General features: G+C 44.6%; 2 non-coding genes across 2 annotated transcripts; one reads left to right on the plus strand and one right to left on the minus strand.

Moving 5' to 3' along the window:
• Positions 1-4,508: 4,508 nt before the first annotated feature.
• Positions 4,509-4,647, plus strand: LOC136455739 (small nucleolar RNA Z247). Its single transcript, XR_010759212.1, has one exon. It is a non-coding gene; the product is annotated as a small nucleolar RNA Z247 (small nucleolar RNA).
• Positions 4,648-22,840: 18,193 nt separating this feature from the next.
• On the minus strand, positions 22,841-22,979 carry LOC136455751 (small nucleolar RNA Z247). The gene has a single exon (XR_010759223.1). It is a non-coding gene; the product is annotated as a small nucleolar RNA Z247 (small nucleolar RNA).
• Positions 22,980-23,618: the final 639 nt, after the last annotated feature.

Consider the following 23,618-nt stretch of genomic DNA (forward strand, 5'->3'; position numbering starts at 1 on the left):
ATAGTTGTAACTCTCATTATGTTAAACCAATGATATTGTATCTTATACCGTTGGAAAGCTTATAAAATTCTCCACAACTTCCTTATGAAACACTTTTCCAAATTCCTCAGTTTTCTTGGTCAAAAACAGTGCACAAGAGAAACTGTTCTAGGTTCTAGACAGCACAAATGCATCGTCTTGTGATTTTCGTATCTCCATAACCAAAATAGCTATCGAGATGATTCTTCTGCTCAGAGAAAGATATTGAAGTCTACTATTGTCCAGAATTTTCTTATGATTTTTGGTCATATTAGATTAGAGATATAAGCCGAAGAGTGCATGCTGCTACGAAAAGACAGGATAGGGAAAACAGAAGAAAACCATACCCCAACTATTTGTTTCACTAATCCTTATACCTTAGGCCTATAGACTAAATGAAATTGTGGGAACACCCAACAAGATCATTGCAATCATTACAAAGATTCAAAACAATCATAAGCATAATGACAATTCAACAAGCAATAAAGATGCACAACTCAATCATTGACTCAACTTGCGATACAATCGTCCTCATTATGCTAGGGGTAACAATCCTAAGACTTATCTTCAGATTACGCAAGAAGGTGATGAGGAACAGTTCTAAAAGCATATCAAACCAAGGAGTGGAGATGAGAACAATGACTTTAAAATAAGCACCAAGGTAGAGATGAATAGCAAGGGTAGAGATATAGTAGAGAAGAAAATATCAAGGTTCATAGATCAAGGGTTTTTGTAGCAACTTCTAAACTTAGAACGATCAGTTTCAACTAGGCTTGCGTCCTACAGTTAGCATTGCTCTGATACCACTTTGTAACGCCCTAGAGTCCAAATGGCTCAGATCCACTCTGTACGTAGAGCAAACCACACCTACCACCATTCCACTTACGCTTTCGTCCTCGCTTCGCATAAAAGGATTAACCCGAGGATGGTGGGATGGACTCTAGAAGCCTTATATGTTGGTCTATCCCACCTTTAACAAACAAGGTGTGACTAAACTCTCCACAATATCTCATTAACTTGCATATGGGCCACTATGGGCCAAATTCCAAACTGGGCCGGATGTCACATTACCTTTATTGGCATAAGAATGGTTTGACAAATTGGATATAGGACAACCTCTATCCCCTTGTGTATAGGTTGTGTGTCATTGTGCCATCGGGAAGGGGGGGTTCCTACATCTATTTGCCGAGTGAATATAATGGCCCTAACTTGTTAGACGAACCTTTGAAAGGCTTCATAGTGAACCCTACCGACCTTCCTTGGAAGTGGGTCAAGAGATTAGCTACCTTGGGCAAAAGGGTAAATCATGACTCACAGTGAAAGGGTACAACCTCTACAGAGTGTAAAACTAGTATATCAGCCGTGCTCACGGTCACGAGTGGCCTTGGAACCCTTATAGAATAGATGATCACTAATGGTTAATGATGATGAACACGAATGATACTGATGATGAATATGCTCATTAATGATTATTGTTTATGCTATTCATTATTAATGTTTACCTGATCATGTGTTTATTTGGGCTTATGATAAACTTGTTGCCACCCAATTGCTAAAAGATGATTCATTAAAAGCTAATTGCAGTTAAACCAGTGTCAGCCTTTTGAGCCTCATGAACCCCATGTTATATTTGTTGAGTACAACATGTACTTACGTTTGCTTTACTTTTTAAATCTTTGGAAAAATCCCGGATGGGCACCAGATTGCTAGAGTTTGGAGGAATTAGGCTTATGGTCAACTAGTCAGTTGTCCCTATGGATTTGGAGTCTTCACCTGAAGATCAGAGTTGTCTTTCCGCTGTCTATACTCTAAGATTATATTCCTTATACTAATACGCTATGTATTTAAGCATTGACTATTGATATTACCTTTATTTGTAGCTATATGTGAGATTTGACTTTCTGGGCTCATATATAGTGTGTATCTAGTTTTGTCCTTAAAACCGGGTGCTACATACAAGCCCCTCCAATTATAATAATGGTGCGCGCAAGCATTGAGTGATGAGAGGTGTGCACACCTCACTAAACATAGGGTCTAAACCTTGTGCAAGCGCATAAATGGTGGTCTAACCAACCTAAGCACTTCGCAAAAGCATCTATACTAATCACCGAATGATTCCTTAAGCACTATTGGTGGCAGGAGCACTAGAGTGGAGCCTTAACTCCCTTGATATGTTCCTCAACTCATAGACACCTCAAATGGCCAGTGGGGGGCTATACAGCCCAACATCCAAACACAAGTCATTGCCAAAGCCTATAGCTTTCTGCGCACGCACCAGAGAGGTCTAGTGGTGGCACTAGAGAGTTTCCATGTTGCCTGACAAACTAACCATTGGATTTCAATCATCGCTGAACGTTGGAGGATGATCTCTCCGGTGCTTCTTCTGGTGATAGGTCACTGGACAATTCCGGTGTGTTGATTTTGCCTCCACGCCACTTTGCAAACTCTCTAGACCAAAGGTCTGGTGGGCACTATCCGGTGATCATCACCGAAGAGTTCTAGTGAATTCTACCAGCCTTGGTCACTTCTCATGATGACACCTTAATAAGCTCCAATGCCTTGCAGTCCTGTGCACCAGAGATATCCGGTGCAGCTATTGCAGCTGTCTCCAAAACCTTGCATGCTAACTCTTCGGTGCCACTCCTTGGCTGACACCGGACATATCAAGTGCTTGTAGTGAGCATGCATTCAGCTTTGTTTCTTCATGTCTTCGCATCCAGGCTTCTTCTATCTTATGGCTTGGACTTCTAGCATCACTTGTAGGTGTTCTATAGTAGCTCAATTGTCTTGCTTTAGGTGTTGATCACGCTGACCTCCATGTTGCTAACTTCAAGTCCACTCTACACCCATTTAAAATTTTCCATATATACTAGCAAACATCATTAGTCCAAATGGTCATGTTGTTCATCAAACACCAAAATCAACTACTGGTCCATGCCAATTGCCATTTTCCTTACAAGCCTATATATTAAATGATATGTGCGATCTCAAAGTGTTCGATATCAACTTTGCTACATTGGGGCCAACCCTCTCCTCCTTGTCGAGCACCATCACCAAGGCCTCCTGCTTGATTCTCAAGCATACCTCGCCGCATCCACATGCATTAGCACCAAGACCCACATCCCGATCACCATAAAACTGAAGATGACAAACTTCTATGTGCAATTCTTCTGCACCATGTGCATGAAGTTTGTAGTTCGACATTACATCGGCTTGTCCTAGCATGATCATCTAGCTACAAAGAAACGCATGTGTACACGGCTAGCTATACGGTAGTGTTGCTAATGACATCCTCAGAACTATATCATGATGCTTGCATGCCCATCAAGAACCTTTTCTAGGACAACAAGGAACCTTGCGCCATCTTGTAGCACCACGAGTTTAACTCGCTCTTGCGTAAAGAGTTTTCTTTGTCAATGTACTGCCAGTGCATGAAAGTCTAGTCTTTGCATCTATGACTCTCCCGTTTTGTCTATAGATAGGTATTAGAGATTTGTAAATTTATTGTGCACATATCTTGTAACACAAGTTGTTTGGGCCTATATATGGAAGTCACCCAAACCCAAGCGGTATGTGGTGTTTTTAATGTCTCCTCACAAATGATCCATATTCCATGGTCCTGATTAAAAGTTACACAAGCATAAACCAAACCTAATGTTTTTATCTTATACTCCCTCCATTCCAAATTATAAGTCGCTTTAACTTTTTTGGTACATCCATTTTGCTATGTCTCTAGTGTTAGCGGAACTAGTTAGCCCGATAGGGTTTGTTAGCCAGGGCATAGTTCTGAGGAACACGCGCCACATCTTGTACATGAAGTTAGGAGATATTATTAGGTTGTTGAGTCTATCCCTTGTAACTTGAAGTGTACAAGCTACACTAGGGGATGTTCCTTGTCCTATAAACACGAAGCCAAGACCCTCAGGGAGAGGCATATTGTTAACCCTATTCTTTACGTGGTATCTAGAGGTTTCTTCCTCATGGACTTGAGCCATGGCTTCTTCCTCCTCCGTGTAGTTTGCTGTGCTCTACCAAGGGTTTGCTCCCATCAGCAAGAAGTTGACCCACGCAAATCATCCCCTATGGCGAGCATAGGTCCTCTCCTCGATCAAGGGGCGTAGATGGTCGTCTACCTCGACCCCTCGGCGTAGCCGCCCCCGAAGTTCCTTCTAGGGAAGAAGGAGGAGCGCGATGACAAGGATGCCGCTCTAATCCTGAACAAGGAGTACACAGAGTAGGTGGCCAAGGACTAGTAGGTCCTGAGCTATCTGCTCATGTCCCTCTCCGGTGAAATTCTATTGCAAGTCTCGATGGCCGAGACCGTTGTCGTGGCATGGACCACAATCTAAGGGATGTACACGTCGCAATCGCTTGCTCATCTAATTAGCACAAGGATGGCGCTGGCCACTGCTTCTAAGGGCGAGTCTTGGATCAGTGAGTACTTCACAAAAATGATGTCTCTCACAGATGAGATGGCATCTATGGGACGACGGCTGGAGGATGAGGAGTTGGTCTCCAACATCCTTACTGTCCTGGACCTCGACTTCAACCTGGTGGTGTCTGCCTTCGCCGCCAGGGTTGAACCAATATCTGTTGGTGAGTTGTACACTCAATTTGTTAGCTTTGAGCAGAGAATGGTGCTGCATGGCGGTGGAGGTTCTCAGTCTTCTATGAACATGGCATCCCACGGTGGCCATGGGGGCGGCAACAACTCTCATGGCCACAATGGTTTCGACCATGGCGGCGGCAGTGTGTGCAACCAGAAGGGGGGCACAGTAGTGGTGGCTGCTCCTAGGGCTCAACTTTTGCTCCAATCATCTGCCAGCTCTGTGGTAAGGATGGCCACACCATCCTCCACTGCTTCAAGCGGTTTGATGCATCATTCACTGGCCCTCCGCAGAAGACCGCCGCGTCAGCCACTACATCGTATGAAGTCGATACCAATTGGTACATGGACTTCGGGGCCACAGATCACATCATCGGTGAACTTGAGAAGCTGACCATCCGCGACAAGTACTCCAGCAATGAACACGTCCACACCACCAATAGGGCAGGTATGAAAATCAATCATGTCGGTCATAGCCTTTGCATTCCCGTACTAGTAATATCCATCTGAACAACATACTTCATGTTCCTAAAGCTAACAAAAGTTTAATATCTATCAATCGTCTAGCATGTGACAATAATGCCTTTCTTGAATTTCATCCAAATCATTTTTTCATCAAGGAACAGGGGACCAAGGAGACGCTCCTTGGAGGCAGATGTGAAGGAGGCCTCTACCCCCTACAGTCGTCATCAGGCAGGTCATCACTGAATAAACAAGTCTTGAGTGCTATCAAGCCGTCCACATCATTATGGCATTCTAGGCTAGGTCATGCTTCCACTCAAGTATTCCAGTAGATTCTAAGACACCACAAACTTCCTTTTGTTAGCAATTCAAATAAACATGTTGTTTGCAATGCATGCCAACAAGGCAAAAGCCATCAGTTGCCTTATCCACGATCTACTAGTGTGTCAACTAGTCAAATGGATCTCATTTTTTATAATGTATGGGGACCTGCTCCAACTTTAATTGGACGGAACAATTATTATGTTAGATTTATTGATGATTACAACAAGTTTACCTGGATTTATCTTTTGTGCCATAAATCTGAAGTGTTTCAATGCTTTTGCAATTTTTAGCAACTTCTGGAAAGACAATTTGATCGAAAAATCCTAGCTATTGAAAGCTCTAGTTTGGTTTTGGTTAATTGATGAAACCCTAAGTGCTAATCTAGTTTATCAAAGTGATTATGAGATAGGTAGCACTACTCCAAGTGATGAAGCAATGGCGAAGATCATGACGATGGTGATGGCATGGTGATGATCAAATGCTTGAACTTGGAAAAGAAGAAAGAGAAAAACAAAAGGCTCAAGGCAAAGGTATAAATAGTAGGAGCCATTTTGTTTCAGTGATCAAGACACTTAGCGAGTGTGATCACATTTAGGCTAGACAGCCGTACTATTAAGAGGGGTGAAACTCGTATTGAAATGCGGTTATCAAAGTGCCACTAGATGCTCTAACTCATTGCATATGCATTTAGGATCTAATGGAGTGCTAACACCCTTGAAAATGTTTGTGAAAATATGCTAACACATGTGCACAAGGTGATACACTTGGTGGTTGGCACATTTGAGCAAGGGTTAGAAACTTCATCGGTGGAGTGTCCACCCATAGAGTGCGGAAAGTCCGATGGTGCCACTGGCGCCCTAGACAGAAAAGACAGGGGTTCACAGAGTGATCAAACGCTGGTGGTGTAGTGACCAGACACTGGGTTCAGAGTCCAGTCAGTAGCAGCAGTGAGCACACATCTCGGTCTTGTGACCGGACGCTGGCGCGAAGAGTGACCGGACACTGGCAGGGTGCGTCCGGTCAATGCTAGCGTACGCTGATGTGTGGTGCACAATGGAGACATTGAGTGACTGGACGCTGGGTGAGTCTGGTCGACCGGTCATGAAAATTCACGTTTAGAACCTTACTGGAAATGATCGAACGCTGAGGTCCAGCATCCGATCACTTTCTAACTGACACGTCCGGTCAATTGACCGTTGTAATCGGGCGATCGGCGTTTGAAGCCGATGACACATGGTGCACATCGCATGACCAGATGCTGAGGTCTAGTGTCCGGTCAATCTGACTGGAGCGTCCGGTTGGCCCGTGTTCAGTGCAGTGAGTAGCCCAACGGCTCTATTTCGTGGGGGCTTCTATTTAAGCCCCAAGGTCAGCTCAAGCTCACTCTCTTGGCCATTTGCATTGACATAGCAACCTTGTGAGCTCTAGTTTGGTTGCCACCACCTAGATGGCTTGGTGTAGCGGTGGAGGATTGGCACAAGTTGGTGATTGTTCGTGGCCATCTCCGGTGATTGTGAGGGGATTTGTACCTTCCCCGACGGAGCACCAAAAGATAACTCTAGTGGATTGCTCGTGTCATTGAGTTACCTCACTTGTGGGTAGGTTCTTGCGGTGTCCAATCGTGTGGACGAGGTTTGTGCAACACCTCTTAGCCGCCGAACCACCAAGTGTTGGTCGACACAACGGGGACATAGCGTGTTGGCAAGCACGTGAACCTCAGGAGAAAATCAGTTGTCTCTTGCCATTTGGTATTCTCCTGGTGATTGATTTAATATTCATCTTGTGATTGGTTCACTCCTCTACATGGCGGTATAATCACCCTACTCACTCATTTATATTCTTGCAAACTAGTTGTGGCAAGCTCTTTAGTGTACTTAGAATTGAGAGCTTGCTTTGTTATTTTAAGTTCATCTAGTGGAGCCCTTTAGAGTAGCAAGATTGAGAGCTCTTAGTGAGTAGTAACTTTGCAAGTTGTGTGCCTAGGAATTGTTGCAACTAGAATTGTTGGATAGGTGGCTTGCAACCCTTGTAGAGCTAGAGCAAGTTTGCTTTTCTCTATTTGTCATACTAATCAAATTGCTCTAGTTGATTTGTAGATTTTTAAATAGGCTATTCACCCCCCCTCTAGCCATATTAGGACCTTTCAAGTGGTATCAGAGCTGTGGTCACCGTTTGATTGAAGGCTTAACAACCTCGGTGTCAAATTATGGCTCAAGTTGTGTTCAACCATGTGGGGGGCAAACCACCGTTATTTGATGGCACATGCTATGATTATTGGAAGAGAAAGATGAGGATATATCTTGGTTCAATCAATGATCAAGTGTGAGAAGTGACCGAGAATGACTATGCTATCATCGATCCCAATGATCCCACCAACCAAGATAAGATCAACAAGCAATGCAATACAATGGCTCTCAACACCATATACAATGCCATTGATTCCAAGGTGTTTGAGCAAATAAAGGATTGTGAAAGAGCAAATGAAGTGTAGAAAAGATTGGAAGAAACTTATGAGGGCACACCGGTGGTGAAGAGTGCCAAGTTGTATATCCTTAAGGATAAATTGACAAGCTTCAAGATGAAGGAAGATGAGAGCATTCCGGAGATGTTCTATCGATTGCAAGTGATTGTCAATGATTTGAAGTCATTGGGAGAAAAGATCAAGGATGATGATGTCTCTCATCGGTTCTTGATGTGCCTACCTCCAAGATTTGAGATGTTGAGATTGCTCATCATAAGAGGAGGATTGAAGGAGATTACCCCCAACCAAGTACTAGGTGATGTCATGACCCAAGAGACATACCATGTGGAAAGGGAGGGGGGTGACAAGAAAGAAGAAGACAAGAAGAAGAAGATTATAGCATTCTAGGCTAGCTCATCATCATCCAAGAACAAGGGTAAGTCCAAGAAAGAATCAAGCGATGATGATGATCTTAGTGATATTGATGATGAAGCTATGGCCCTCTTTATCCGCAAGATGGGAAAATTCATGAAGAAGAAGGGCTATGGTGCAAGAAAGAGAAGAGATCACACCAAGAGCAAAGAGTATGTGAGAAGATGCTACAATTGCAAGAGCCCCGATCATGTTATAGCAAATTGTCCCTACAATAGTGACAATGATGAAGATGAGAAGAAGAAGCACAAGAAAGATAAGAATGAAAAGAAGGAGAAGAAGGAGAAGAGAATGACCTTCCAAAAGAATAAGAAGGGTGGAGGCTATGTAGTCACTTGGGATAGTGATGGTTCCTTGGATGGTGATAGCTCTAGTGATGATGACAAGAAATCTATCAAGAGAGCACTAGCAAGCATCGCCATCAACAAGAAGCTCTCCATCTTCGACACTCCATCGACATGTCTCATGGCAAAGCCTACCAAGGTAAAATATGATGAGAGTGATGATGATGAATGTGAAAGTAACTCTTGTAGGAATGATAATGATGATGATGGGGATGAGGAGTACACCAAGGAGGAGCTCTTGGACATGTGTGAGCAAGTGCACGCTTGCAATGAGATGAAGAGAAAGGAGTGCAAAGAATTGCGCAAGAAAGTAAAATTTCTTGAGCAATCCTTTGATGAGCTCAATGCTACTCATGAGAGGCTAATGGAAGCCCATGAGAAGCTTGGCAAAGCTCACTCTAAGCTTGAAAAGGCTCACTCCTCTCTCATTGAGCAAGTCAAAGTGGAGGAAGCTAGGAAGGAGCAAGTGATCATATCATGTGATGTGGGATTAACATGTGATCTTATTGATGAATCTATTTTTGTTGCTCCCACTAACACTTCTTGTAGCACTACCACTTCCACTTCACCCTTGAGTGAAGGTCTCACTTGTGAAAACTCACTAAAAGTGGAAAATGAGACCCTTAAGAAGGAGGTGAATGAGCTCACTCGTGCCTTAGGCAATGCCTATGGTGGAGATGCCCGCTTGCTAAAGTGCTTGGGTAGCCAAAGGTTTTCTCTCAATAAAGAGGGATTAGGCTATACCCCCAAGAAAGGCAAGGTGGCCTTTGTCACTCCCAAAGTTAGCTTTGTGAAGGGCAATGGTCGATTTTGCAATAGATGCAAGCAAGTTGGGCATATAGAGCAATATTGCAAGATTAACAAGAACAAACTACCTAATGTATCCTCAATTAAATTTGATTCTTGTTATATGCTTTTTAAGGGTGCCAATGGTGTGAAGGCTAAGTTCATTGGTACACCAATTGTGGGCCCAAAGAAGAAGGCCATTTGGGTACCAAAGACCTTGGTAACTAACCTTCAAGGACCCAAGCAAGTTTGGGTACCAAAAAGGAATTGATCCTCTTTTGTAGGTCAATTATAAAGCCGGAGGAAGGCATTGGGTGCTTGATAGTGGGTGCACACAACACATGACCGGTGATCCAAGAATGTTCAATTCAATCAATGAAAACAAGAGCAATGGGATTGATAGTATCACATTTGGTGACAATGGCAAAGGCAAGGTCAAAGGGATTGGTAAGATTGCAAAATCTAATGACTTCAGCATTTCCAATGTGCTACTAGTAGAGAGCTTGAACTTCAACCTATTATCGGTAGCTCAATTGTGTGATCTTGGTTTCAAGTGCATATTTGGTGTGGATGATGTAGAGATTATAAGTGTAGATGGCTCTAACTTGATATTCAAAGGATTTAGATATGAGAATCTATACTTGGTTGATTTCAATGCTAGAGAAGCTCAATTGTCAACATGTTTGATCACTAAGTCTAGCATGGGTTGGTTATGGCATAGAAGTCTTGGTCATGTTGGAATGAAACAATTAAACAAGTTAATCAAGCATGACTTAGTTAGAGGCTTGAAAGATGTCACTTTTGAGAAAGATAAGCTATGTAGTGCATGTCAAGCCGGAAAGCAAGTTGGTAACACACATCCTAAGAAGAGCATGATGAGCACATCTAAGGCATTTGAGTTAATGCACATGGACTTGTTTGGACCAACCACATACACTAGCATTGGAGAAAATAAATATGGATTTGTGATTGTGGATGATTTCACTAGATACACATGGGTATTCTTTCTTGTTGACAAGAGTGATGTGTTTGCAACATTCAAATCATTTGTCAAGGGCATTCACAATAAGTTTGAAACAACCATGAAGAAAGTTAGAAGTAACAATGGTAGTGAATTCAAGAACACTAGAATTGATGAGTTGTGTGATGAATTTGGAATTAGACATCAATTCTTAGCCAAGTACACTCAATAATCAAATGGCTTAGTTGAAAAGAAGAATAGAACTTTGATTGACATGGCAAGATCAATGTTGAGTGAGTACAATGTGAGTCATTCATTTTGGGCCAAACCAATCAACACGGCTTGCTATTATAGCAACCGACTCTATTGTCACCCCATGATGGAGAAGACACCTTATGAGCTTTTGAATGGAAGAAAGCCAAACATAGCATACTTTCGGGTATTTGGATGTAAATGCTATATATTGAAGAAAGGCACTAGATTGAGCAAGTTTGAAAAGAAATGTGATGAAGGTTTCTTACTTGGTTACTCCACTACTAGCAAGTCTTATAGAGTTTGGAATTTGGCTAGTGGTACTCTTGAGGAGGTTCATGATGTGGAGTTTGATGAAACAAATGGTTCCCAAGAGGAAGATGAGAATCTAGATGATGTAAGAGGCACTCAATTGGTCAATGCAATGAAGAACACAAACATTGGTGATATAAGGCCTAGAGAGGTGATTGATGTTGAAGATGGCAAGAATCAAGTGCTCTCTAACTCAAATGTGCAAGCTAGTGGTTCTCATGATCAAGTTCAAGCAAGAACTAGTGATGACAAAGTGCAAGATCAACAACAAGTGGCTAGTTCATCATCTCAACCAAGTGATCTATCAAATGTAAGCAATCAAGTGCAAGTGCTTCAACCAACCAATGTTGCAAGAGATCATCCCTTGGACACTATCATTGGTGATATTTCAAGAGGTGTACAAACTAGATCAAGATTGGCTTCATTTTGTGAGTATTTCTCATTTGTGTCATCCATTGAACCTAAGAAGATAGATGAAGCTTTGAAGGATGTTGATTGGGTCAATGCTATGCATGAAGAGCTAAACAACTTCACAAAAAACTAAGTATGGGAGTTAGTTGAGAGGCCTAAGAATCATAATGTGATTGGAACCAAGTGGGTCTTTCGGAACAAGAAGATCAAGATGGGATAGTAATAAGGAACAAAGCAAGATTAGTGGCTCAAGGTTACACTCAAGTTGAAGGTCTTGACTTTGGAGAAACATATGCCCCGGTTGCAAGATTGGAAGCAATTAGGATCTTGCTAGCCTATGCTTGTGCCCACAACATCAAGTTGTACCAAATGGATGTGAAAAGTGCATTTCTAAATGGGTACATCAATGAGCTTGTGTATGTTGAGCAACCTCCCGGTTTTGAGGATGAAAAGAAACCCAACCATGTGTATAAGTTGAGAAAGGCTTTGTATGGATTAAAACAAGCACCTAGAGCATGGTATGAGAGATTGAAGGACTTCCTACTCTCTAAGGGATTCAAGATGGGAAAGGTTGACACCACTCTCTTCACCAAGAAGCTTGGAAATGACTTGTTTGTGATGCAAATCTATGTTGATGATATCATTTTTGGGTCAACAAATCAAGAATTTTGTGAGGAGTTTGGCAAAATGATGGCTAATAAGTTTGAAATATCTATGATTGGAGAGCTTAGCTACTTCCTTGGTCTTCAAATCAAGCAAATGAAGTATGGCACATTTGTGAGTCAAGGCAAGTATATCAAGGACATGCTCAAGAAGTTTGGAATGGAAGATGCTAAAGCTATTAGCACACCAATGGGGACAAGTGGAAGCTTGGATAGTGATGCTAGTGGCAACATGGTGGATCAAAAGATGTATCGGTCCATGATTGGAAGTCTACTCTATGTGACCGCATCAAGGCCGGATGTGATGTTTAGTGTATGCATGTGTGCTAGATTTCAAGCCTCACCAAGAGAAAGTCATTTGAAGGCAACTAAGAGAATATTGAGGTACTTGAAGCATACACAACATGTTGAATTATGGTATCCCAAAGGAGCAAGATTTGAGTTGATTGGATATTTGGATTTCGATTATGCAGGATGCAAAGTTGAGAGAAAGAGCACATCAGGCACATGTCAACTATTGGGAAGATCACTTGTGTCTTGGTCATTAAAGAAGCAAAATAGTGTAGCACTTTCAACCGTCGAAGTGGAGTACATTTCGGCCGGTAGTTGTTGTGCACAATTATTTTGGATGAAGGCCACTTTGAGTGATTTTGGAATCAAGTTCAAGCAAGTGCCATTGCTATGTGACAATGAAAGTGCCATAACGCTCACCAACAACCTGGTTCAACACTCAAGAACAAAGCATATAGATGTCCGTCATCACTTCATAAGAGATCACCAACAAAAAGGGGACATTTGCATTGAGAGTGTGGGCACCGAAGATCAACTTGCCGATATCTTCACCAAGCCACTTGATGAAAAGAGGTTTTGCAAGCTAAGGAATGAATTAAACATACTTGACTTCTCCAATATGTGTTGATGCACCCCCACTATATGACATGCCTCTCCTTTGAGCAAAGCAAGGTAAAATTGATTGACATGTCATCCATCCATCCATTGCTAAGGACTTGTTTAGTGCATCTAGTCATTCCTATCATGTCCTAGGCTCATTCATGAAAATCGAATGAATTTGATGCTTGTATGGTACAACTATTGCTTGTATGCTTGAAATGATCTAGTGGTACCATATGACATGTTTGTGGGCTTGTAAACCTAGTGTTTGATCTATAAAATGAGCTATAAGTGTTTAACTCAACATGGTACAAGATAACCCTTATTTGGAGGAGTGAAGAAGCTTGTCCTTGGATCAAACTGAGTTAAATAACTTTTGCAAGTAATCTAGATTAAACCAATTTGGGAAAATGATCCTCACTTCACATGGTTTCACCCCAACCTATCTAAAATTTGAGCCCTCTTTTTGTGCTAATTGTTGACAAAGGGGGAGAGAAATGCACAAAGATAGTAAGATAGATAGGGAGAAATGCACAAAGATAGTAAGATAGATAGGGGGAGCAAACAAATGAAATGACATTGTAAGGGGATCAATCAAAATTGCACACAAGTAGGGGGAGCAAGCTCATAAACTTGTATGATGCATTTGAATGTGCATTTCATATATTTGCTTGCATGGCACAAGTTTTAAATTTCAATATCCATGCTTGTGTGGTGTATGCTAGTTATAAGCTTGAATGATGAAATGAGAAACTAGCATGCATAGGCTAAAGTAACTAGACTTATGTTCATTTTATGGAAACTAGACCCTTGCTTGTAATGTTGATCTCATGGGGTATTCTAGTTTTTGTGTATGTCTAATTACTAATGGTGCTAAGGAAGGTATATTGGTGCACTTCGATTGGTATCACGCTTCAAAGGTCCATCTCTTATACCTTAGCATCATTTGGTAGAAATTGACTCCTATATTTCCTATCTAAGCATATGTGCAAGCTATAATCCAAACTCTTAGCACATATGTAGGGGGAGCAATTACTACCATTTGGAGTTCATGAAACTTGTCCATATTCTTTTACACATGGTAAATATGCTTGGGCAAGCAACATGGATTCAATTAAATCTCAATTCATATCTTTGTGAAAGGGTTGTCATCAATTATCAAAAAGGGGGAGATTGAAAGCTCTAGTTTGGTTTTGGTTAATTGATGAAACCCTAAGTGCTAATCTAGTTTATCAAAGTGATTATGAGATAGGTAGCACTACTCCAAGTGATGAAGCAATGGTGAAGATCATGACGATGGTGATGGCATGGTGATGATCAAATGCTTGAACTTAGAAAAGAAGAAAGAGAAAAACAAAAGGCTCAAGGCAAAGGTATAAATAGTGGGAGCCATTTTGTTTCGGTGATCAAGACACTTAGCGAGTGTGATCACATTTAGGTTAGATAGTCGTACTATTAAGAGGGGTGAAACTCGTATTGAAATGCGGTTATCAAAGTGCCACTAGATGCTCTAACTCATTGCATATGCATTTAGGATCTAATGGAGTGCTAACACCCTTGAAAATGTTTGTGAAAATATGCTAACACATGTGCACAAGGTGATACACTTGGTGGTTGGCACATTTGAGCAAGGGTTAGAAACTTCACTAGCGGAGTGTTCACCCGTAGAGTGCGGATAGTCCGATGGTGCCACCGGCGCCCTAGACAGAAAAGACAGGGTTCATAGAGTGACCGGACGCTGGGTTTAGAGTCTAGTCAGTAGCAGTAGTGAGCACGCATCTCGGTCTTGTGACCAGATGCTAGCGCGAAGAGTGACCGGATGCTTGCAGGGTGCGTCCGGTCAATGCTGACGTACGCTGACGTGTGGTGCACAGTGGAGACATTGAGTGACCGGACGCTGGGTGAGTCCGGTCGAGCATGACCGGACGCGTCCGGTCGTGAAAATTCACGTTTGGAACCTTACTAGAAACGACCGGACGCTGAGGTCCAACGTCCGATCACTTTCTAACTGACGCGTCCGGTCATCAATTGACCATTGTAATTGGGCGATTGGCATTTGAAGCCGATGACACATGGTGCACATCGCATGACCAAACGCTGAGGTCCAGAGTCTGGTCAATCTGACCGGAGCGTCTGGTCGGCCCGTGTTCAGTGCAGTGAGTAGCCCAATGGCTCTATTTCATGGGGGCTTCTATTTAAGCCCCATGGCTGGCTCAAGCTCACTCTCTTGGCCATTTGCATTGACATAGCAACCTTGTGAGCTTAGCCAAAGTCCTCCCACTCATCTCCATCATTGATTCATCATCATTGTGAGATTGGGAGAGAATCCAAGTGCATTGCTTGAGTGATTGCATCTAGAGGCACTTGGTATTCGTGTTTTGCTATGGATTTCACTTGTTGCTCTTGGTGGTTGCCACCACCTAGATGGCTTGGTGCAGCAGTGGAGGATTGACATGAGTTGGTGATTGTTCGTGGCCACCTCTGGTGATTGTGAGGGGATTTGTACCTTCCTCGGTGGAGCGCCGAAAGTTAACTCTAGTGGATTGCTCGTGTCATTGAGTTACCTCACTTGTGGGTAGGTTCTTGCGGTGTCCAATCATGTGGACGAGGTTTGTGCAACACCTCTTAGCCGCCAAACCACCAAGTGTTGGTCGACACAACGGGGACGTAGCGTGTTGGCAAGCACGTGAACCTCGGGAGAAAATCGGTTGTCTCTTGCCATTTGGTATTCTCCTGGTGATTGATTTAATATTCACCTTGTGATTGGTTCACTCCTCTACACGGCGGTATAATCACCCTACTCACTCATTTATATTCTTGCAAACTAGTTGTGGCAAGCTCTTTAGTGTAATTAGAATTGAGAGCTTGCTTTGTTATTTTAAGTTCATCTAGTGGAGCCCTTTAGAGTAGCAAGATTTAGAGCTCTTAGTGAGTAGTAACTTTGCAAGTTGTGTGCCTAGGAATTGTTGCAACTAGAATTGTTGGATAGGTGACTTGCAACCCTTGTAGAGCTAGAGCAAGTTTGCTTTTCGCTATTTATCATACTAATCAAATTGCTCTAGTTGATTTGTAGATTTTTCAATAGGCTATTCACCCCCCCCCTCTAGCCATATTGGGACCTTTCGGCTATCCAAACCAATTGGGGTGGTGAATACCAATCCCTCAATTCTTTTTTCAAGCGTGTTGGGATCACTCATCATGTTTCTTGCCCTCACACCCACCAACAGAACGGCTCCGCTGAGCGTAAACACCGACATATTGTACAGGTTGGATTATCTCTCATTGCTCATGCCTCCATGCCCTTGAAATTTTGGGATTAGACCTTCCTAACTGTGGTTTTCCACATAAATCAGCTTCCATCTAAGGTAATTAGTAATGAAAATCCCCTTGAGTGTCTTACAGGACAAAAAACTGATTATTCCTTTCTTCAAACCTTTTGGTGCGCTTGCTGGCCCAATCTTTGTCCCTACAATACCCATAAGCTCCAGTTCCGCACCTGTCGTTGTGTATTTTTAGGCTACAACAATTCTCATAAGGGTTTTAAATGTTTAGATCCTTCCGAAGGTCGTGTATATATTTCATGTGCATATATTTCATGAGATGTCATCTTTGATGAGCATGTTTTCCCTTTCTCATAGCTTCACCCTAATGCTGGTGCCTGGTTGCGAGCTTAGCTAACTTTGTTTCCTGATGTTCTTCTAAATTCTTTCACTAGCTTTGGGGATGCGAATTTGTAATACCACACATGCTCTATTTCTGCCCCTACTAATGTTGTGCCAAGCACTGGTGTTTCTAGCTGTGATGTAGGTGAAAAATCAGTGTTAATTGATGGTGCTTTGAGTTCAGGCGGACATCATTTTATGTGCCACCAAGACGGGGATAGATCGGACTCCCGATCCGATGCTGATGTGCCTGCGCGTTCCGGTCCTATCCCTGACACCACCACTAGATCCAATTCGGGATCTACGCCATCAAGTGGCCTGCCACGCACGGGCGCTCCTTCTCCAGGTGGATCTTTTGTGGCTCCCATAGACTCCTCTCTGCCTTCATCCGACCGTGTGGCTACACACGGTGATCCGGTCGACGGGGGGACTAGTGCACATATCTCTGACGTCGCTTTCTAGGAGGTGTCGGTGTTTCGAGTAAACACCAATTAGTAAATTTGTATTATTGCACGTCTGGCCTAGATGATGTGGTAAAAAGACACAAGGTTTATACTGATTCGGGTAGAATGTCCCTACATCCAGTTCGTGGCTGCTGCTCATGTTATTAGCACTAAAAAGTTCATAGTAGGGGTTACAAACGGGTGAGAGAGGGACAGGTCCTAAGTCTCTGATGGAAAGATCGAATGGGTGCCGAGAGCTCGGTCGCTACTCTGCTATGTGTTTGAGGTTCGATGCTAGTGGTTCTGCTATGATGTGGTGTGATGTGCGATGTCGTGAACCGATGCCCCTTAGTGGGGTGCCCGGCTTTCCCTTTTATAGTCCAAGGGAGAGCATGGGTTACAGATGGGAGAGCAAGGGACATGAGAGGCAAGGGAAGTCCTTCAGGGTCGTCGGGTCTTCCTTTTCCTCCATGTGGTCCCCGCTAACATGGCAGGCAATGATAGAGATAGCCCCACGCCGAGCGCCTATCCGCTGACAATGCCATGCCCTGGCACTATCAGTGGGCCATCACGTCCCACTCCACCTCGGCGGGTAGCATGGCGAACTAGCATGTTGATCAGCGGCCATACAGGGAGTAGGTAGCACAGTGACCACGCGTCTGTCACTATAGGCGATGTGAGTTCCCTAGAATGACATGTGGTGGGGATGGGTCGTGCTGAGAAGTGATCGCTCCCTGCATGATTCTAGAAGTTTGACCTTAGGTCACACCTTTTGGACCGTAGTGGTTGTCGTGAGCTTCCGTAAGGATCCGTGCTTGAGAGATTGGGTGAGACGGAGCCAAGCCTCAGACGTCGGGCAAGGCGGAGCTAGCCCTTAGACGTCGGGCGAGGCAGAGCTAGCCCTTAGACATCGGGCGAGGTGGAGCCGGCCCTCAGACATCGGGTGAGACGGAGCCAGCCCTTAGACATTGGGCGAGGTGGAGTTAGCCCTCAGACATTGGACGAGGTGGAGCCAGCCCTCGGGAGTCAGCCGAGGCAGAGCCAACCCTCGGGTGTCGGGCAAGGCGGAGCCCGTGGCCACAGCGCCAACCAAGGTGGAGCCAACCCTCGATGGTCAGACGAGGCAAAGCCCATGGCCTCGGTGGCCAGACGAGGCGGAGCTCGGCGAGAGGCATAGTCGCGCTATTGACCGCGCGGACAAATCAATGTTGATGGACATTAGCTCCTCCTCTTCGGGTACCCAAGTATTGGTTCCCGACAAGAGGATTCGCCCAGATCATCTACGGGTGAGCACTCTACATTGGTTCATATTTCTGTCGCTGAACCTCCTACTCGTCCTATTGCCAGACTACAATAGGGAGTTCGCAACCGAAAGCTGTACACCGATGGCACTGTATGATGGTGCATGACTGCTACTATAGCTGAGGGACCAGCTACTATTGAAGAAGCTTTTCAACATCCCAGGGGGTAGCGGCAATGGATGTAGAATATAGAGCCTTGTTGCAAAACAAGACTTTGGCACCTTGTGTCACCTCCTAGTGGTAAAAATATCATTGATTGCAAGTGGGTTTACAAGATCAAGAGAAAGGCAGATGGAACCTTTGACAGATATAAAGCTCGTTTAGTTGCGAAGGGGTTCAAGCAGCGATAAGGAATTGACTATGAGGACACCTTCAGTCCTGTAGTCAAGGCAACAACCATTCGTCTCATATTATCCATTGTTGTATAAAGAGGATGGTCACTTCGTTAATTGGATGTACAAAATGCCTTTCTACATGGCATACTAGAAGTGGAGGTTTATATGTGGCAACTGTCAAGAATAGGGTTAACGAGGTTACCCTCCTGGGATCCTCGGCTGCGTGTTATGTAGGTGGGAAGAGCCCCCACCGTGGCAAGTTACATCAATTGAGGAATCACAACCACATATTCCTAAAATAGCTCAACTATCTATTTCTAGTATAACAAACATGCAAGGTACAATGAACTCGGTCCATGCTTCCAAACCGCAGCCCCTATACATGTGCTAGACCATTCCTTCTAACACCCTCCTCAATCTCAGCCACTTCTAAGGTTGAGATTGTTCCTGAATTGTCGAAGCTTCACAATCGGTAGTGCCTTGGTGAACCCGTCTGCTACTTGATCACCTGTGTGTATGAAATGAATATCTAGTAGCTTTTGTGCAACTCGCTCCCGCACGAAATGAAAATCAATTTCTATATGTTTGGTCCTGGCATGAAAGATTGGATTAGCAGCTAGATATTTTGCTCCTATGTTATCGCACCACAATAGAGCTCGGGGTGGATGTGCAACACCAAGTTCAGTGAGCAATTTCTGAACCCAAATCATTTCCGTAGTAGCATTTGCTAGTGCTTTGTATTCAGCTTTAGTACTAGATCTCGACACAGTTGGCTGCTTTCTGGCTGTCCAGGAAACCAGATTTTCACCAAGAAACACGGCAAAACTACCTGTTGATCTTCTATCATCAACACAACCGACCCAATCTGCATCAGAGAAGGAACTGACAAGCATAGACCTAGACCTCTGAATCTATAGACCAAGATTTACAGTCCCCTTTACATACCTCAGGATTCGTTTTACGACGCTCCAATGTACAGTGGTTGGTGCATGCAGGAACTGGCATACTTTATTAACTGCAAAGGCTATGTCAGGACGTGTTAAAGTAAGATATTGGAGAGCTCCAACCATGCTACGGTACTTGGTAGAGTCATTAGGTCCTAGCTTATCACCACTCTCAATGCTTAGTTTTTCAGTGGGTGACAATGGTGTATCAACCGATTTGCAGAGTTGCATGCCTGACCGTTTCAAAATATCCAAAGCATACCTTTCTTGGGTGAGAGTCAAACCATCACGCCCCTCTTGACTTTGATGCCCAAGAAGAAGTGAAGATCACCAAGATCTTTGAGGGCAAACTCGGCCCGCAGATCGGCTAGAAGTGCATCTGTTTCCTGAGAAGACGAACTAGCAACAATAATATCATCGACATAAACAAGAACAAATATACTGTGGCCCCTTTTGCTATAGTAGAAGAGGGAAGTGTCGGCTTTGGAAGGCACAAAACCAAGACATTGCAACTTACTGCACAAGCGAGCATACCACGCTCTAGGAGCTTGTTTGAGCCCATACAATGCCTTGTCCAACTTGCAAACGTAGTTGGGATGAGATGGATCTTCATACCCTGGAGGTTGATGCATATACACTTCCTCCTCAAGAACACCATGGAGGAAAGCATTCTAAACATCAAGCTGCCTCAGTGACCAGCCCCTAGACATGGCAACCGACAAAACAATACGAATAGTTGCAGCCTTAACAACGGGACTAAAAGTGTCCTCATAGTCAATCCCATATTGTTGCTTATACCCTTTAGCCACCAAGCGAGCCTTGTAACGATCAACAGTTCCATCAGCCTTCCATTTTATCTTATAAACCCATTTGCACCCAACGATATTTTTACCTTTCGGTGGAGGAACAAGATGCCAAGTTTTGTTGCGTAGGAGGGCTTGGTGCTCAAGGTCCATGGCCGACACCCACTTCGGATCACCTTGTGCTTCTATCACTGAGCTAGGTTCATCATAAGAGGTGGTGGCGAGCTGACACCATTGTACAATCCCATCGGTGTAGACTTTTGGCTTGCTGATCCCTTGCTGAAGCCTGGTAACTGGCCCCTGTGGCATTTGTGCAGCGACCGGTGATGAAGCCACGGGTGAAACCACAGACGGCGACGGAGCAGCAGATCCCGCAGGCAAAACCTACGGACCCCCACTCCCTGGATCATGATGTGGTGGTTCCGTTGGTGCAGTCCGCGCAGCACCACCAGATCCTGGCGTAGAAGATCCGCTCGCGTGGGGAGACAGTGTCGGAGACATGCCTGGTGAGAGGACAGGCGTCGATCCCACAGTAGATGCGCCACCAGGATCAGATGCCACGTCAGTGAGATCCACTCCGGGCGCGCTGCTATCCTCGACGAGGGGCACATGAAATGACGCCCCCCCCACTTGAACTTTGTGAGCTGCATGAATGTGGCAATGCGCTGAAATTTTGCCCTGCAACACTTTGATCTCCAGCAAAAACATTTGAACCATTAGAAGGTAATGGAGAAAACAGCCCAAGGTCAGACATTTGTGCATCCCCAGTACTAGTTGGATTGATTAGGACATCGGGTAGAAGTGCAATCTCGGCACGCAACCGTGCACCAGCATTAGGATGGAGAGAGGCAAAAGGAAACACATGCTCATCAAACGTGACATCCCTAGAAATGTAGACACGCCCTTCTTTTGGGTCTAAACATTTAAATCCTTTATGTTGGTTACTATATCCTAAGAACACGCATTGTTTGGAATGGAATGCAAGCTTCTTGGTGTTGTAGGGGCGAAGATGAGGCCAGCAAGCACACCCGAAGGTGCGGAGAGAAGTGTATTCAGGTTCTTTTCCAAAAAGACGATAGAAGGGTGTCTCATTGTTAATTACGCGTGATGGTAATCGATTAATCAAGAAGACAACAGTTAAAAAGGCCTCATCCTAGAACTTGAGGGGCATCGAGGCATGCGCTAGAAGGGTGAGACCAACTTCCATGATGTGTCTATGTTTTCGCTTAGCTGCGCCATTTTGCTGGTGGGCGTGTGGGCAGGAAACACGATGCGTGATGCCAACACACTGGAAAAAGGAACTAAGGGCTTGGTATTCACCACCCCAGTCTGTTTGTATGGAACGAATCTTTTTGTCAAATTGTCTTTCAACAAGAATTTGGAAATCTCTGAAGCACTGAAAAACTTTAGATTTTTTCCGCAACAAGTAAATCCAAACAAATTTAGTATGATCATCAATAAAAGACACATAATAGTTGTTGTGACCAACAGAAGTGGGGGTCAGACCCCATACATCACTGAAAACAAGGTCAAAAGCACTATCAGAGATGGTGGATGATCTTGGGTATGGCAATTGGTGGCTCTTGCCTTGCTGACAGGCGTCGCAAACATGATTGTTATTGGACTCTTTTGCAACTGGGAGTTGATGATGATGAACAACTTGTTGAACTACGGCGGCAGCAGGATGACCGAGGCAATGGTGCCACAAGGACACAGTGGGCTTGATGACTCCAAGGACCTCTTTATTAGGCGAGCGCATAGGATAAAGGCCATTCTCACATCGGCCTTCGAGGAGAGGTTTCCTCGTTGACTGTTCCTTAACAACAAAGTAATTTGGATGAAATTCAAGAAAGACACCATTGTCATGAGTAAAACGATTAACAGAAAGCAAGTTTTTGCTAGCATCAGGAACATGTAGAATATTTTTAAGATGAAGATTTGTACGTGGGGAGCGCAAAATGCCATGACCAACATGACTGATTCTCATACCTGAGCCACTGGCGGTGTGAACTTGCTCACCACCGTGGTATTTGTCACGCACCGTGAGTTTGTCCAACTCACTCGTGATGTGATCAGTCGCCCCTGTATCCATGTACCAATTGGAGTCTACTCCATAGTAGGACTAGGTCGCTGATGACGCCGACTTCTGTGGCGGTGTATATGAGGCATCATGCCTCTTAAAGCAGTCAAAAGTGGAGTGTCCTTCTTTGGTGCAGATCTAACAGTACACGCCCGGTTGAAACGGGACACGCCTGCCACTTCCTCCGTGGCCACCGCCACCGCGGTTGTTGTTGCCACGATTGTAGCCACCGCGACCGCCGCTGTTGCGGCCTCCACCTCTGCGGTTCCCGCGACTATTGCTGCGCCCTCCTCTGGACGCCAGATTCACCGAAGACTGGTTCCCGCCGCCGCCACGCATCTCCAGGCGCTGTTCGTGGCTGATGAGTTGAGCATAAAGCTCATCGACGGAGATCGGCTCGACGCGGACGGTGACTGTGGTCACCACGGGATCGTAGTCGACATCGAGGCTGATGAGGATGAAAGACACCAGCTCCTCGTCTTCCAGCTTCCGGCCAGCGAATGCCATATCGTCCGCAAGGCCCTTCATTTTGCCATAGTATTCGGCGATGGAGGATGTGCCCTTGTTGGCGGTGGCGAGGGCCATCCTCGTGGAGATCACACGCGCACGTGACTGCGAGGCGAACAATTTTTCAATGGCCGCCCACGCGCCCGCCGCGGTGACCTCACTGTTCACCTGTCCAAGGATCTCCTTGGACATGTTGGAGAACAGGTAGTTCAACACCATCTGATCTTTTGCCACCCACTCCTCAAACTCGGGATTGGGCTTTGGTGGCTCCTTCGAATCTTCTTTCCCCTTCTCTGGGGCAAGGAACGGGGACGGCGCCTCAGCCCCCAGATGGATGAATGTCGCAAGCCGCGATCCATGCAGCGCGGACAGAACTTGCGCATGCCATGATGGGAAGTTCGCTCGGCTGAGCTTTTTGTTGGTGGGCAGGAAAGTGATGGGGAAGAATGCGGCTGGCGGCGTAGAGGAAGAAGAGGAAGATTGGAACGCCATCTTTAATAGTCCGGTGGGAAGAAGGCTCTGGATACCATGTCAAGAATAGGGTTAACGAGGTTACCCTCCTGGGATCCTCGGCTGCGTGTTATGTAGGTGGGAAGAGCCCCCACCGTGGCATGTTACATC

The sequence above is a fragment of the Miscanthus floridulus genome, chromosome 5, assembly GCF_019320115.1.
Source record: "Miscanthus floridulus cultivar M001 chromosome 5, ASM1932011v1, whole genome shotgun sequence".
Classification (NCBI taxonomy): domain Eukaryota; kingdom Viridiplantae; phylum Streptophyta; class Magnoliopsida; order Poales; family Poaceae; genus Miscanthus; species Miscanthus floridulus.